The sequence below is a fragment of the Elephas maximus genome, chromosome 1 (assembly GCF_024166365.1).
Source record: "Elephas maximus indicus isolate mEleMax1 chromosome 1, mEleMax1 primary haplotype, whole genome shotgun sequence".
NCBI lineage: Eukaryota > Metazoa > Chordata > Mammalia > Proboscidea > Elephantidae > Elephas > Elephas maximus.
In genome coordinates this window covers 66,465,027-66,482,971 of record NC_064819.1, presented here as the reverse complement: position 1 = coordinate 66,482,971, position 17,945 = coordinate 66,465,027, and the positions used below count along the sequence as shown (strand labels likewise).

Below are 17,945 nucleotides of genomic sequence, written 5' to 3'. Positions count from 1 at the left end.
AAATCCCAGCAATATTTTTTTGAGATCTAGGCAAGATTATTCTAAAATTTATGTGAAAAGCAAAGGAACTAGACTAGGTGAAACAACTTAGTAAATAATAAAGTGGGAAGAATCAGTCAATAAAACTTCAAGACTTATTATATAGCTACGCTACTGTAATCAAGGCTGTAGTTTTGGCAAGGAATGGACACAGAGATCAATGGAACAGAGAACTCAGAAAAGATGCACACAAATATGCACAACTGATTTTTCTGACAAAGGTACAGAAGTAATTCAATAGAGGAAAGACCGTCTTTTCAATGAATGTTGCTACAGCAATTGTACACCCATAGACAAAAAAGTTAACCTCAACCTAATTCTTATACCTGATACAAATATTAATTCAAAATGGATCACAGACTTAAATGTAAAACTATAAAATGTTTAGGAAAAAAAAAAAGAGAGAAAATCTTTAAGACCTAGGGCTAGGTGAAGGGTTCTTAGACTTGACACCAAGAACAGGATCCATAAAACCAAAAACTGATGTTTTAGAAATCATCAAAATTAAAAACTGCAAAAGATCCTGCAGAGAGAATGAACAGTCTGTTTCCAGAGTGGGAGAAAATATCTGCAAACTACATATCCAACAAAAGACTACTATCTAGACTATATAAATGACACTCAAAACTCAACATTAAGAAAACAATCAAATCATAAGATAGACAAAAGACATGAAGAGACATTTCACACAAGAGAATATATAAATGGCAAATACGCACATGAAAAGAGATTCAGTAGTATTAGCCATCAGAGAAAGGCAAATTAAAACTATAGTGAGGTATTGTACACATTAGAATGGCTAAAATAAAAAACAGTGACAACGCCAAATACCAGCAAGGATGTGGAGAAACTGAACCATTCATAGAGTGCTGACAGGAATGTAAAATGGTACTGCAACTCTGCAAAGCAGTTTGGCATTGTCTTAAAAAACTAAGCACGCAACTACCATGCATCCCAGCGATTGCCCAGAGAAAGGAACTTACGTTCACATAAAAACCGGTACACGGATGTTTATAGTAGCTTTTTTCATAATCACCAAAACCTGGAAACAACCCAAATGGCCTTCAACGGGTGAAGGGTTCCATGGTACATCCATACCACGGAATACTTTCAGCAATAAAATGCAATGGGCTATTCATACAAACAACCTGAATGAATCTCCAGTGAATTACACTGAGTGAAAAAAATCCAATCCCAAAAGGTTAAATACATTCGTGTTTATTTAATTTGTATGATTACATTTATAAAGGACAAAAGTATAGAAACAGAGAACAAAATAGTGGTTGCTAGGAGTTAAGAACAGGGTGAGGCAAAAGTGGGTGTGACTATAAAGGGCAACGTAAGGGACCCTTGTAGTGATGAAAATACTCTTTATCTTCACTGTATCGACGTCAATATCCTGGTTGATATTTGTACTACAGTTCTGCAATAGGTTACCACCAGGGAAAACCAGGTAAAGGGCACACTAGATCTCTCTCCTTAATTCTTACAATCATATGTGAATCTACAATTATGTGAAAATAAAATGCTTAACTTAAAAAAAAAGAAATCCAAAGGGGAAAAAAATAAGTACTTTGGTACAGTTACTCATAGGACTACTATTATACTGTGCCCAGACACCAAACGAGTCCTCTACAGGGTCTTCTCATTAACCATTCACAACCTATAAGCTAGGTAGTATTATCATGCTCATCTTAAGAACAGCTCACCTGAAGGACAAGCAAACAGAAAGAGGTGCAAACTTGCCCAAAGAAGCACTGTAAGGATTCCAAGCCAGATCTGAGTCTAAACCCATATGCTGTGCTGTGCTCTAGTGCCTACTTAACATATGTATATTGAACAGCACTGTTCCTCATCCATGACCGTGGAACCACAATGTTAAAGATCCTGTATTCTCTCTATTGTGCTCAAATCTTTCCAAGGAACATTCCTGTTCCTCATGTACTGGATTCCCACCTGTTATGGACTGAATTATATCCCCCAAAAACGTGTGTCAACTTGGCTACACCGAGATTCCCACATTTTGTGATCTGATGTGATTATCCTATGTGTTGTAAATCATAACCTCTGTGATGTTAATGAGGCAGGATTAGAGGCAGTTATGTTAATGAGGCAAGACTCAATCTACAAGATTAGGTTGTATCTTGAGTCAACCTCTTTTGAGATATAAAAGAAAGAAGGGAGCAGAGAGGAAGGGGACTTCATACCACCAAGAAAAAAGTGCTGAGAGTAGAGCGTGTCCTTTGGACCCAGGTCCCTGTGATGAGACGCTCCCTAGGCCAGGGGAAGATTGATGACAAGGGCCTTCCCTCAAAGCTGACAGAGAGAGAAAGCCTTCCCCTGGAGCTGGCGCCCTGAATTCAGACTTCAAGCCCCCTAAACTGTGAGAGAATAAACTGCTCTTTGTTACAGCCATCCAATTGTGGTATTTCTGTTACAGCAGCACTACATAACCAAAACACCATCTTTCCATTAACAGTTAGTGGCTTCCAGCCACGCTTATTTTTATGCTTTTTATTCTGTAATAACTCAATGGCAACTAACAACAACTCTGTAATGCACTCTTTACAAATTATAACAAATGATGTCCAAGGAATAGGACAAACCTGTGTTCAAATCTCAGCTAGCTTTACATTGTAAGAAGAAAAAATTAAAAATAACCCAAATGTTATTTACAGTTAACATGCATACCAAGTGGTCCTGGTGGGACTGTCAATCACACTCCTCTGACACAGGAATAGGGTACATGACCCAAGCCTGGCCACAATGAATGGTTCAGGGTTGGTCATGACAAGCCCTGTCAACAAGAATCATCCCAGGACTTCTACACCAGAGCTAACAGAAGAGAGGGCTTCTCTTTTCACTCAAGTAGCCGCTTTGGGAAGATGTCAATCTGGCACTGTGCCATCTTGTCTGCCACACAGACGCAGCCTATCTAAGGAATGGGGTCTAACAAAAGCTGGGAAGATAAAGAGCCCTACTGACATTATTTCAGAATTGGGTCCAAGCAAAGCCTGAAGCCAGATGCAGCCCAGACCTTCCCAGTCATGTGAGTTGGTAAATTTCCTCTTGTGGCTTACTTTAGCATTAGATTTTCACCTCTTGCAAACAAGAGCCCTGGCCAGTTCAGCAATCTGGGTAAGGTGAAATGAACCAGCTTGGTCTTTCCCAAACAGTTTCTATTAATTTTAAATATTAACTATCAGTAAATAAGAAAAAAAAATATATATATATATATATCTGTAGTCAAATAAATTTACTTGTATCCACAATCAATACTCACGGAAGCAGCAGTCAAGAAAGCAAACGACACATTGCAATGGGCAGATCTACTGCAAAAGACCTCTTTAAAGCTTTAAAAAGCAAAGATGTCACTTTAAGGATTAAGGTGCACCTGACCCAAGCCATGGTGTTTTCAATCACCACATGCATGCAAAAGCTGAACAATGAGTAAGGAAGATGGAAGAAAATCGATGGCTTTGAATTATGGTGTTGGTGAAGAATATTGAATATACCACGGACTGCCAAAAGAAATCTGGGTTTGCCAAAAGAACAAATCTATCTTGGAAGAAGTACAGCCAGAACACTCCTTAGAAACAACAATGGCGAGTCTTTGTCTCACATACTTTGGTCATGTCATCAAAAGGGATTAGTTCCTGGAGAAAGACACCATGCTTGGGAAAGTAGACGGTCAGCGAAAAGGAGGAAGACCCTCAACGAGATGGACTGATGCGGAGGCTGCAACAACGGGCTGTGACACTTAAGCACTACACCATCAGTTTCCAGCAATGTGCTCAAACATAACAATTGTGAGGATGGCACAGGACCAGGCAGCATTTCGCTCTGTTGTACACAGGGTTGCTATGAGTCAGAACCAACTCGACAGCACCTAACAACAACGTAACAGTCAAATAAATTTAGGCAATTCTGCATACTTAACCCTCCTTTACGGATTCACAGGGCACATTATTAAAGACTCTGTGAAGACCTGCAGTAAAGAAACTTCAAACTCGTATTATCTTAGGAGTTTCCTGAAAATTAACCACAGAACACTTTCTCACATATCTCCTCTTAAAATGCTGATTCCATAAAAAAAAAAAAAAAAAAAGATTCCATACTTTATACTAATATAGGGAATGACTGCTGTTGTTGCTTGCCATCAAGTCAATGCCAACTCTTGGCAACCCCATGTGTGCAGAGAACTGTGCTCCATTGGGTTTTCAAGGCTATGACCTTCCAAAGCAGATCGCTAGGCCTGTTCCCAAGGCACCTCTGGGTGGGTTCAAATTGCCATCTTTTCTGCTAGTAATTGAGCACTTAATCTGCACCACCCAGGGACTCCATTACATATCTCCTCTTACTGAGCCTAAAGACGGGACTGGAAATAGGACTGAATAAAATAGAACCTTAAGCCACCTCTCACATTCTGCACAGATGGATGACTTCCTTCTTTTACCTTGAAATGGTTCTTTGCCTAAGTACTCTGGTGTCCAATCTGTTACTACGAATGAGCTGTCCACCTCCCTAGGAACGATCCTTCCACTCTGGCCTATTCAAGCATGGTATCCCAGCACTGTCCCCTCTTCCTGCATTACTTATTTCCTTTCTACACATTCATTCCACTCTAGATATAAACATGCTATTATTTCTTTCATTTAATAAAAAAACCACCACCACCCTCTCGTCTCTTAACCCCACTTCCTCCTCCAATGATCTCCACATTTCTCTCCTCCCCTTTAGGGCAGGGTTCTGCAAGAGCTGTGTCTACTTAAAGCAAAACCCACTGCCGTCGAGTCAATTCCAAATCATAGCGATCCTGTAGTGCACAGCAGAACTGCCCCACAGGGTTTCCAATGCTGCAATCTTTTATAGAAACAGACTGCTGCATCTTTCTCCTGCAAAGCTGCCGGTTAGTCCAAACCGCTGACCTCTGGGTTAGCAGCGGGGAGCTTTAACTACTGCACCACCAAGGTTCCTTGTGTCTATTCAGTCTCCAATTTTCCCCTCTTATTCTCTCATGAGTCAGGATTTCATCCCCGTCGCTCCACCAAAAATGCCTGACGTGGTTCCAAAGACATATACAATGACCAATTCTCCGTTATCTCATGTGAGCCCATCTGCAGCATTTGACACAACTGACCATTCACTGGCTTCCACGACACCACGCTCTCCTAGTTATCCTACCACAGCTACTTCTCAAGTCTCCTTTGCTGGTGCCTCCTCATCTTTCCAACTTATCAGTGTTGGAATGCCCCCATGGCTGTTACAGGCCCTCTTCCCTGCTCCAGTTACACTCACTCCCCAGGTGGTCTCGTCCAGTCCAGGGCCTTGAAATACCAACTCGAGGCTTATATAACCAGCCCCATCCCTGCCCCTGAACTTCAGGCTCAGATATCCAACTCCCTATTCAAACACTCCTCCCTGAATGTTTAATACTTACTTCTAACTTTAAAAATCCAAAACAGAACTCCTAATCCTTTCCCCACCCTCGCCCCATACAACACCACCACCATCACAGCAGTCCTGCCCAGTTTTCCCTAGCTCAGTTCAAGGCAAACTCAATCTTCGAGCTGCTTAGGCCAAAAATCTTGGAATCACCCCAACCCCTCCTTTTCTTCCTTCCCCCTAAATCCAAACCACCAACAGGATTCTGTTGACTCTACCTTCAGATTATATCCAGAATCTATTTTTACCACATCCACTGTTATGTTCTTGGCCTAAACCAACATCAGCTCTTACCTGGATTACTGCAATAGCTAGTCTCCCTGTTCTATCCTTAATTTCCTAAGAACATTTTCAGCACAGAAACCAGGGATCCCTTTAAAACCTAAGTTCATCTCAAGCTTCTGATCAAAACTTGCCAATGGTATTCCATCCCAGAGTAAAACGCCAAACTTGCAATAAAGATCTGCAAAGACATATACAATCTGCCACTGGTTACCTCCGATCCTACTTGCTACTACTTTGCCCCCATCTCCCAACACCCTCCCTCACAACTGCTCCACCAGGAAACACATGCATCTCAAGGCCTTATGCTTGCCTAAAATGTTCTTACTCAAGATTCCTGAATGACTCCCTCCCTCACACCCTTCAGGACTTTATTCAAATGTCACCAGTAAAGCCTTTCCAAGCGCTCTGTTTAAAATTGCAACCCCAGCACAGACATACACTTCCCATACCTCTTCCCTGCATTTACCACAGTATTTATCACCTGCTTATAAGCTTAAAGTATTTTTTCATTGTCTCTTTCTATATTCTAATACATACTTTGCAAGGGCAAAGATTTTTGTGTTTTGTTCATTGCTTTATCCCAGATACCTAAAACTGTGTGTAGCACTCTGCAGGTTCTCAACAAATTATTTTTCTATAGACTATAATATAACATGATATGGTCCCTGGCTAGTCCCTGACCCACCTCCCACTCTGTTCCAACTGTATTAACCTTTTAAGATAGTCTTTGAATATGCCAAGTAGATTCTGACTCAGGGATCTTCACACTTGCTATCCCCTCTGCCTAGTCTCCCAGATATTTGTATGCTGCTTCCCACTTCTCTACTCAAATGACACCTCCTTAGAGAGGCCTCTCCTAACCACCATCTCTAAAATAACCAGTCACTGCCCAAGACCCCCACTCTCTCACTATCACCTATCCCTGCTTTATGCTCCATTTTTCTTTGTGGTGCTTACATTTGTGACACATATATATAATTACATGTCTGCCTTTCTCATTACAATCTAAGTTTCTTAAGTACAAAGGCACCATTTCTGGTTCACTGCTATTATCTACAACACCTGTACCAATGCCTAGCACGTGGCAGACACTCAAATATTTAATGACTAAATGAATGAATGAATAAAGGGTTGTTTAAGCTGAATACAGCTAGTCTTCCTATAACACAGGACACAGAAAATTCCTACACTGGGTGGAAGGTTGACATGAATACCTAACCCCTAAGGTCTCTTCCATCACTATTATTCTATAAAATAATTAAGGTAAGGGAGAATGGCTAATACCAGGTAGTGCTTTTGGGAAAGTTACTGAAAGACTATTGAAGAATTATGAGTAACTGAATGACACAGTAAAAACCATGGTTTTGAAAAATCACACAATTGTGAATGAATGCACTTCAGGGAAGCAGAATGGAAGGAGAGAGATGAGTACTCTACTGTAGGGGACATACAGAGTTAGGGAAGCAGGGAACATTGCCAAGCCCTTTAATATACAGAAGTCCAGAGAAGCTAGAAGATTGCTAGGGCTAGAATTAGAACCTAGGTTTCTTCTCAATACCATGCTCTTCCCACTATGCCTCTGCCTAACTGCCAAAACAGAAACAAAGAGTCTGATGTGACACTAGGAAGTGAAAACATCCATTCCAGTAAAAAGAAAAGGGGAAAATGGGCAAAGGAAAAACAGCTGATTTACTTAAGAAATGCAAAGAGCTGACAAGAATTGGAAAGAATGCTCACACTAATAGCAAATGTTTAAATGATAAGTTATTTTTCATCTACCCCGCTGATATTTAAGACTGACAAAAACCTGGCCCCCGAACATCCTTTCAACTCATTATGGAAGTCACTCCTGAGGTTCACCCTTCAGCCAAAGATTAGACAGGCTCATAAAACAAAACAAGACTAAGTGGGTACACCAGCCCAGGGGCAAGAATTAGAAGGCAGGAGGGGACAGGAAAGCTGGTAACGGGGAATCCAAGTTTGAGAAGGGGAGAGTGTTGACATGTCATGGGGTTGGCAACCAATGTCAAAAAACAATGTGTGTATTAATTGTACAGTGAGAAACTAATTTGCTCTATAAGCCTTCATCTAAAGCACAATTAAAAAAAAAAAAAACTGACAAAAACCCACTGTTAGCTAAAAGCAGGAACCCTGGTGGCACAGTGGTTAAGAGCTTGGCTGTTAACCAAAAGGTCAGAGTTCGAATTCACCAGCTGCTTCTTGGAAACCCTAAAGGGTAGTTCTACTCTGAGTCAGAATCAACTCGACAGCAATGGGTTTTTTTAAAGCTTAAAGCATGGTAAAACTGATATACCATTTCTGGAGGACAATTTGGCAATACGTACCAAATTTCAAAACACATACCCTTGACACAGCAATTCCATTTCTAGAATTCCACCCTAGGGAGATAAATGTATACAAATCTAATAGCATTATATAACATATAATGCAGAGGTTTCTAAATCTGGCTGCATATCATAAGCTTTTAAACAATCCCACTCATCACTAATAAAGCTAATAATTTTATTTTCAACAAACTGGTAGAGGGTATTACTAGCCTTCAGAAATTTTTAAATACATGAGTAATAAGGAAATGAAAGTTTGCAAATAAAAGGAAAGCAAGATGATAGTGAAATAGAACAAAAGAATCAAATTGTTTCCCTCCCCCAAAGGTAAAAGAGATTATGTTTGATAAAAGGAATAAAAACAGAGTGAAAGAGGAGATACTGAAAATGATGGAAAGAAAGAAGAGCAGATACACTGTCCTAGAGCAAGGGTCCACTGGTGGGTTACCGGGGGAGCTCGATAACATCAGATACCCATGCCCCGGTCCGAATTAGACTCTCTAAGACTGCAATGGGGGCATGCGAATGGAAAGCCTGCCCAGCTGATTCCAACAACATGCCCGAGAAACAGCCACTATTCTCCTACAGTGGTTCTCAGTCTGGGGTGCTCACTGTGTTCACTTCATGAGCTTTTGGAAAATACCAACTCCTAAGCCCAGGCCAAGTGAATCAATCTCAGGGAATGGAGCTCGGGGATTTTTTTTTTTTTTTAACTTTCCAGTAATCCTCACTTGTACAGCCATAGTTGTGAACCAATGTCCTAGATCAGTGAGTCTCAACGAGTGGTTCCCAGATCAGCAACAACAGCATCACCAGGGAACTTGTCAGAAATGAAAATTCTTGGGCCCCACTCCTGAATTCAGGTCTGTTGTTGTTGTCAGGTGCCACCCAGTTGGTTCCAACTCACAGCAACCCCGAGTACAGCAGGAATGAAACACTGCCCTGTCCGGCACCATCCTCACAATTGTTGCTATGAATTCAGATCTACTGAATAAGAAATTCTGAGTAAAGCCCAACAAGCTTTAATAAGCTCTCTAGGTGATTTTTATGCACGCTAAAGTTCAAGAATCACTGTTCTAGAGTTAATCTTTCATAAAAAATGATCTGTTTAAAAAAGCTTGTTAAAAATATAGTACCTGCCCAACTGCTTTTCAGTAAGGGTGCCAAGAGAATTGAATGGAATTAGCCATGGGACTAGACGATGGCTTCTTCATTATGACACCAAAAGTACAAGCAACAAAAGAAAAAAAGAAGTTGAACTTCAGCAAAATTAAAAACTTTTTTCTTCAACGGATACCATCAAGAAAATGGGGGGGGGGGACATAAAATAGGAGAAGATATTGGCAAATCAAGAGAGTCAAAAGAAAGGTGGTAGGAGATGAGTTAAAGAAGAGGTGGGGATTTTACAGTTGTATCCTTACCCAAAGGAGCCCTTGTGGTGCAATGGGTAAGCGATGGACTGCTAACTGAAAGATCAGCAGTTCAAACCCACCAGCTGCTCCAAGGGAGAAAAGACCTGGCAATCTGCTCCCATAAAGATTATAGCCTAGGAAACCCTATGAGGCAGTTCTACTCTGCCCTGTAGGGTCGCTGAGTCAAAATCAACTCGACAGCACACAAGAACAATCCTTATCCAAAGAGTAATGAGAAGCCATGGCAGGAATAAAGTAGTCAAATTGTATTTTGAAAAGCTATCTCAGACTGCAGAATGAAAAACAAAGTAGAAGAACACTAGCATAGATGAAAGCTGACCAATTAGAACTCTGCTACTCAAAGCTTGTTCCTCTGGCAGCAACACCTGGAAACTTAACAAATGCAGACTTTCAGGCCCTACCCCAAACTTAATGAATCAGAATCTCCATTTTAACAGGATCTCAAGATGATCCATATAACTATTGAAAAGCTTTGAGTCTGATACTGTGTTCGACTGCATTAGTGAAGATAGCTTGGATTAGGGAGTTAGTGACAGAAAGAAGTCCATGGACTTATTAAGATATTTATCAGATAAATAAAAATACTATTAAATAAGAGACAGAGCGTAATCTTCAAATTGAAATAGAGAGTAAAAGGGAAGTGCCAAGAATGACTTGAGTGTCTACCTAGGCAGACGATGCTGCTATTCTCTGAGGGAGAACACCAGAAAAAGACCCGCTATAAGTTTTTGTTTTTTTTTTTTATAAAGGAGAACTTTAGAAAGTATCGAGTTTAGAACAGAATACCTTTGAGATATTCAAGATACCAGGCAGGCAATCTTAAGAAAGTTTAAAAGAGAAGATTATACTGGAGATGCAAATGTTAGTCATCTACATATAGACAGTAACTAAAGATGTGGGAATGTATTAGGTCACCCAGAGGAAAGAGAAAAACAAAGCGAGTTAGAAGACAAGAGGATACAGGACCAGTCCTTAAGTAATTCCAAATGAAACTGCCAGGAAGAGGAGAATCAGACTATGTTGGAGACCAATATGCAACCGCTAAAAGAGGAGAAAATCAATGGGTCACAGAAGGCAAAGGAAGAGGGCATGCCAAGGAGTGGACATGGTAAGTGCTACTGAACAAAGAATGAAAGGTTTTAATTAAAATGAAAATGTCTCTTGGATTTAGTGACAGGGAGATCATGACGTTTCCATGAAATAATGGCGGCAAAATTACTAAGAAAACAGGGGGCTACCATTCTGCACATTCTAACGTGTAGCACACCACTCAAACATAAAATGTTTTGAATAAATTAGTACCTTGATTATCTGCAACTGGTCTCAAGTCCTCTTGAAAAATGAGTCTGGAAAATAAAAATTGGTCAGAAAAAGCAAGCACCCAACGAGTTCACAAAACCACAGTAAAACCAAAAAACCAAACCCATTGCCGTCGAGTCGATTCCGACTCACAGCGATCCTATAGGACAGAGTAGAACTGCCCCATAGAGTTTCCAAGGAGCGCCTGGCGGATTCGAACTGCCAACTTTTTTTAAGGAATCTTAAAAACTACCTAAAAGCAATTAGACCCAACAAAAAGGCTGCTTTATATAGCAGGGTTAATAATGTTCCATACTACTTTCAGATTTGTACTAACTAGGACAGGTGCTTCGACATGTCACGCATTTGTCATGACTGTGATCCAGCGTCTGACCAGAGCGATAAATACCCAGCACTACAACACGTCTCTACATAGTACAAGTAATGCTCGCAACTGTAAGAAAGAATAAAAGTAGGTACCCGAATGACCTTCTACCTCAAAGACACGTGTAGCTCTTACCACCAAGATTCATAAAGAGGTTTCATGAGTAAACGGAACAAAACTGAAAAGCAAGACACCTGCTGCACTGCCCCACTTCAATTAAAATTTTTAAGACACTGACCACTCTGTGAAAGCTAGGTAACTGCGAAAGCCTTATCACATCTCACCAATTCGCTAACGTAGAAAGTGGAAGGGCAAATGAAGTTAGTTCTGACCCCAAACAATAAGGACGAAGGTCCCTTAAACACTCCTTGAAGCCTAACACCATTCAAGGCCGAGGACCCTGTCCTCACTCCTGGAGGCACGGCCTACCCCCCAATTTCCCCACACCAGCCGGAAAATCCCCTTGAAACTGCAAAACAAAACCAGCAAATGGCCCAAGAGGGACTGAAACCGGGAAATTATGGCTCCGCCATAAAAGGAGCTCTGCCCACACTGTGCCCCACACTGGTCCAGCTGCCACCCTTACCCAGCAGTCGGGAAATAACAAACTAGTCCGAAGTAAGAGGTTCAACACGCTACACTCCAGAAACCGCACATATTTTACATGGAGCTCGCCATGACACATACGTCCCGCCACGTTTATTTACGCATGCTCGGCGACGGTGGCCGAAGAGGTCAAATTACCTCATTGCTGAAAACGCAAGTTCTGGTTTAACTTCAGTGATGGGTCAGCTTTGGTTCAGTCTTGTGCTTGCTTACACTGGCGAAAATACAACTACCAAGTCCTCGAGGTTCTTAGAATCACTTAATAGCTAACCTATACCAAGCTCTTAATTTGTTTCAGAGACGAGACTGTGTTAAGCGCTTTGCAAAATGTTATCTCCCGGTTTATTTATTACTATTCCTACTTTATAAGAGTGTATACGGGAGTTTAAGCACCTGCCCAAAATCACCCTACTAGCAGTCGCAGCTTCCTGGGCTGGATCCAATTATGTCTGATTCCTGGATAACCTACTGTTTTCCCTACAACCTTTTTGGAAGCAGTCATATTAGAGAAAAAAAAAAAAAGAGGGGTAGAAAAGGGTAGAGAAAGAATAGTTGATAGATTAAACTTAATATAAATCATTTAACACCAAGCACGTTTTGTTAGAATACTTACATGGCAGTTTAGCAGACACCTACGGAGAAAGAAAACTTGTACGGAGTACACCTGATTCTGACCTGGTTGCTTTACATGTTATCTCAGATTATTATTATTATGTACCCGAGATGCTGTATTTGACCTTCTGTTGACCTTTAAAAAGTAGAGGCAAAGGCTATGAACAGGAAGTCAGAAACCATAAGCTTTATGCCTGACTTTGGGTTTCACCATGACTTTGGGTAATTACTGTATTGTGCAAATACCTTTCCTCCTACAATTCCCTCTAATTAAAACACACTTCTCCCACTCTTTTCTTTGCTTATCCATACCCATAAGATGACCTAAATTGTGACCACTGTCTACTGCAGCCTTTACCTAACTAAATTAGAATTGTATGTTTATGCTGTTATATCCATATCTCTTTCACTAGACCAAAAGTACGTCTGGATTATCTTCTTGGTTGTAATTCCATCGCCTAGCACATAACCTTGCACCTAATACCAAAAAAAAGAAACCCTTTGCGGTGGGGTCATTTTAATTCCAACACATAGCAACCCTACAGGATAGAATAGAACTGTCCCACAGGGTTTCGAAGGAGCAGCTGGTGGATTCAAATTGCCCGCCTTTTGGTTAGCAGGCAACTGTTAACCACTGCACCACCAGGAGTCCAGCACCTAATATCAAAAAAAAAAAAAATCAAACCAACTGCCATCAAGTCGATTCCAACTCAAAGCGACCCTATAGAACTGAGTAGAACTGCCCCATAGGGTTTCCAAGGAGGGCTGAGTGGTTGGACTGCTGACCTTTTGGTTCACAGCTGTAGCTCTTAGCCACTACACCACCAGGGTTTTCCCTCCACCTAATAGCCTCTCAATAAATATGTGAATGAATGAATGAATGAATGAATGGCTCCACCCATTTCCCCTAAGACTTAATTGAGTTCAGTTAAATAAACTTTCTCGCACATACACCACACTGTGCTGGACTCTAGGACTAGAAAGAAAAAAAAAAAAAGATTAATTCCCTGCTTGCTTTTTCAAGCTACTTCAAGGAAATAGTATAAATAGAGAATAGCAATCACAGTAAAAGCTGAATGCACAGGGCTCTGTGGAACACCTCCTGCACGAGGAGATCCACACCCCCCTGCCAGATGTGAAATAAGAGAAATGGATGAAGGCATTGCAGGCTAGAGAGACAGAGCTAAAGATTAGAGGCCTAAAACTATAGGCTATTCAACACTATAAAAGCAAAAGAATAAAGCTGAGTCATAGGAGACGGGAAGTGCAGGGACCAGATTAAGGTGAGTCTTGTTAGCAGTTTACACTCGACTACTAACCTAAAAAAAAAAAAACCTAAAGGTTGGTTAATTGAACCCATCTAGTAGTGCCATGGAAGAAAACCCTATGGGGTCTGCCTCCCTAAAGATTACAGCCTGGAAAACCCTCTGGACCAATTCTACTCTGTAACACACGGGGTCACCATGAGTTGGAATCGTCACCACAGTGACAGGTTTGGTTTGTTTGTTCATTGTATGCTAAAATAAGCACTACCCCCACTCTACCAGTTGCTGTCCGGGAGATTTTGACTCTTGGCGACCTACGTGTGTCTGAGACCTTTGCTCCAAAGGGTTTTCAATGGGTGATTTTTTTGGCAGTATGTCACCAGGTCCTTCTTCCAAGTGCCTCTGGGTGGACTAGAAAAGTCAACCTTTTGGGTAGCAGCTAAACACCTTAACCATTTGCACCACCCAGGGACTCCAAAATAAGGACAATAGACCTAATTCTGATATATTGGGCAACATGAAAGTGAGCAGATTATCCTTTCAAGAGGATGGGTTTGGGACATCTTAGATATGAAGAAACAGTGAAAGCCTAAATTGAGTCGTTGGCTATGAGGAATGGGAAGGTAACACAGATTTGAATAAATATTGAGAAGATAAAATCAGCAAGATTTAGTGGTTAGTAGGTGAGAAAGGTATTTGATATTCTTTTTTTATTATTATTGTGCTTTTCAATATTCTTTTTTATCTTTAAAGACAATTGAATATACCATGGATTGCCAGAAGAAAAAAAAATAATAAACCTGCCTTGGAAGAAATACAGCTCCAGTGCTCCTTGGAAGCAAGGATGGCAAGACTTCAGACCAACTGGTATATACAAAGTCACACTAATAATGCAAGTGAATCTATAAAATGTTAGTCAAAGTTAAATTTTGGAGCACTTACAAATGTATGCCAGTAACCACATGTTGGACATGTTATCAGAAGGAACAAGTCCCCGGAGAAGGACATCATCCTTGGTAAAATAGACGGTCAGCGAAAGGGAGGAAGACCCTTAATGAGATGGATGGACACAGTGGCTGCAACAAGGGGCTCAAACATAGCAACAGTTGTGAAGATGGCTCAGGACCTGGCAGTGTTTCATTCTGTTGTACATAGGGTTGCTATGTGTTGGAACAAACTCGATCACACCTAGCAACAGCAACCGGTGAGAAAAACAGGATATAAAGATGTTTCCAAGTTTTTGGATTAAATGACTAGCAATACCTCCTTGGTGAAATTTGACCAGAAGATTTCAAATTGGAGATTCTCTTTCGCCAGAACGCTTTAAGCACTTTTAACCTAAATCATTTGAAAAGTCATTGACCTTAGCTCTAGCAATTTCTCTTACAGAAATACTCACACTTACATGAAATGACATGCATACCAGATTATTCTTTTAAGCATTGTTTGTGATAGCAAAAGACTGGAAACCCTCAAAGGCTTCCCAACAAGGGATTGGTTAAATGTATTTATGGAATCTGTACAGATGTCAAATAAGACATTGACTTGATGGCAATGGGTTTGGTTGTTTTTTTTTTGTTTGTTTGTTTTGTATTGTTACCTTCTTATGGAGAAGAAAGCTAAAGCTTAGGCCATCTGACCAGTTGTTTGAGCAACAAGTCTACACTAATTCTCCAGAAGAAAGAAACTGCCTACTTTCATTAATGATAATGCAAACTTTTCAAACAGAGAAAAACATTGGAGAGAAAAAAGAACAGAGTGATAAGGCAAGTGTGGAATAAAACATATATACTTTCAGAATAATTGACTCAATATTTTATGTTGGTCTTCACAATGAAAATTGGAGTGAAAACGTGAGCAATTAATGAAATTAGAGAATTTTTATTATCTCAGCCACTAACCAATAAATAAAGAATAAAGCCTGAGAGTTATAATCTGGGCTATTAGCCAGCATACTTCTGAATTTGTAGAGGTCAATATGCTTTTTTTTTTTTTAATGAGAAATAAATCATGTGTTTAATTCTCTCCTGAAAAAGAAAAAGGAATCAGTGCGAAATTTTCTATATAGAATATTAGATAAATTTAGTAGAATGAGATTTAAAATGAATTAATCTGTTTCTTATATTGTTGTTAGTTGCCACTGACTTGGTTCCAACTCGGGGTGACCACATGTGTCACAGACTAGAATTGCTCCGTAGGGTTTTCTTGGCTGTAATCTTTATGGAAGCAGATTGGCAGGTCTTTTCTTCAACAGCACTACTGGGGAACACCACTGGGTTTGAGCCACCAACCTTTACGTTAGCCAAAATTGAAACCAAACCCATTGTCATAGAGTTGATTCCAACTCATAGCGACCCTATAGGGCAGGATAGAACTGCCCTATAGGGTTTCCAAGGATCGACCGGTGGATCTGAACTGCCAGCCTTTTGATTAGGAGACAAACGCTTAACCACTGCACAACCAGGGCCCCTTTATGTTAGCAGTCAAACGCAAACCATTTATGCTACCAGAAAGAAAAGTATAAGTTAATAAGTATTCTTAATTTTAAAGTTCAGTTGGCCAATGTGCATTTAAAACAAAACAAACAGATTGCCATCAAATCAATTCTGGCTCACAGTGACCCTATAGGACAGAGTAGAACTACCCTACAGGATTTCCAAGGAGCAGCAGCTGATGGATTTGAACTACTGACCTTTTGGTTAGGAGCTGAGCTCTTTACCCCAGGGCCACCAGGGCACTGGTCAACATGCGTTAGGTGAATATATATCATTATTTATATTAGCCTTTCCGGAATCGACTCAACTGCAGTGGGGTGTTCCATTGCATGTGATAGAAATCCAAGTCCAATTTCTTAAGCAAAAAGTGGAGGCATGTGAAAATCAGTGTCGGACCCAGGGATTTAGGCTGGCTCTGGTAGGTGATAAATTACCTATCAGAGTAGTGTTCTCCAGCTGGACACCATACAACTAAAACAGTTCTTTTAGGAAGAGTTTCCAGGTGTTGGTTTTCATAATGGATTGAAGAGAAGGAAAGAATTATGATGTTCTCACAGTAGTCTAGACATGAACCCAAGAGCAAACATGGTGACAGTGGGAGTAGAGGGAATGAACAGAATTCAAGAACTCATTCAAAGGAATATTTTCCCAAAATGGGTGAATGCTTCGATGTAGAAGAGAAAACGGAAGGAAGCTGATGCTTTTAAATAAACTGCTGAGAGATCATATAAAAACACGATGTGAAATAAATGAACCTCGTGTTGTCTTCCAATGCTGAATTTTCTCCCTGTAATCTAACCACTAGGGGTCAGAGTGCTATACTTCTCATATCCGCTATTCTGTTCTTATCAACTTGCACAAATTGGTTTGATTCAATTCTATAATTAATTTTACGTTTTCATTTTCCCACTTTCAAACCACGTGATCTGGGTGGGGCTCACCCATCCCTCACTTCTGGGGCTGCGCCTGGGACGCAAGCCAGAGCAATGAGAGTACCATATTCACTTGCCATATAGGCCACATCCAGCAAGGTCTTTCTGGGCTCTCCACCTACTCTGAAAATCCAGGGCTGAAGCTTCAGGGGCTACCGTGTGACGAATGCCTGCCTCAAACCGAAGCTATTTCAGAGGAAAGTGGAGTCGAGCCATCAAGGGTGAGATCATTAAGTATCAAAGACAAATGTAAGGCCCCCATATCCAGCATACCTGGAGCTAGGTTTACTTGTGAACTTTCAGTTTTGTGAACAAGTGAATTTCCCCTTCTTTGTTTTAAGCTAATTTGAGTGAATTTCTACCACTTGGACCAAAAGAATCTTAGCTAAACTTTTTATTGTTACATGTTCTCTCTCTCCCTTCTTTGCAAACATCGTTACTGTTCATTTCTAAAACCTTTTCATCACCCCAAATAGAAACTCAGTACCCCTCAAGCAATAACTCTCCACTCCCTCCCTTTCTTAGCCCCAGTAACTTCTACTCTCCTTTCTGTCCCTATACATTTGTCTATTCTAGATATTTCATGTCAGTGGGATCATATAATATTTGTCCTTTTTTTACTGGCTTATCTCACTTAGTTGGAAATATTTTTAAGGCTCATCCATGTCACAGCATGTGTCAGGACTTCATTTCTTTTTATGGCTAAATAATTAAATTCATTGTACGTTGTATGTGTATACCACATTTTGTTCATCCACTCATCTGTTGATGGACATATGGGTTGCTTCCACCCTTTGGCTTTTG

General features: G+C 40.5%; 1 protein-coding gene across 2 annotated transcripts in view; it reads right to left on the bottom strand.

Moving 5' to 3' along the window:
* The window catches only part of CDKAL1 (CDK5 regulatory subunit associated protein 1 like 1), a 794,624-nt gene extending 782,689 nt beyond the window's left edge, over positions 1 to 11,935 (bottom strand). The window contains exons 1-2 of one of the 2 annotated variants that reach the window (XM_049876026.1): positions 11,818 to 11,935; positions 10,850 to 10,893 (exon numbers count right to left, since the gene is read on the bottom strand). The gene's annotated coding sequence lies outside the window, so the exon portion shown is untranslated. Of the gene's footprint in view, positions 1 to 10,849; positions 10,894 to 11,817 lie in introns of those variants that run through there. The other variant, XM_049876110.1, reaches the window with a different exon arrangement.
* Positions 11,936 to 17,945: the final 6,010 nt, after the last annotated feature.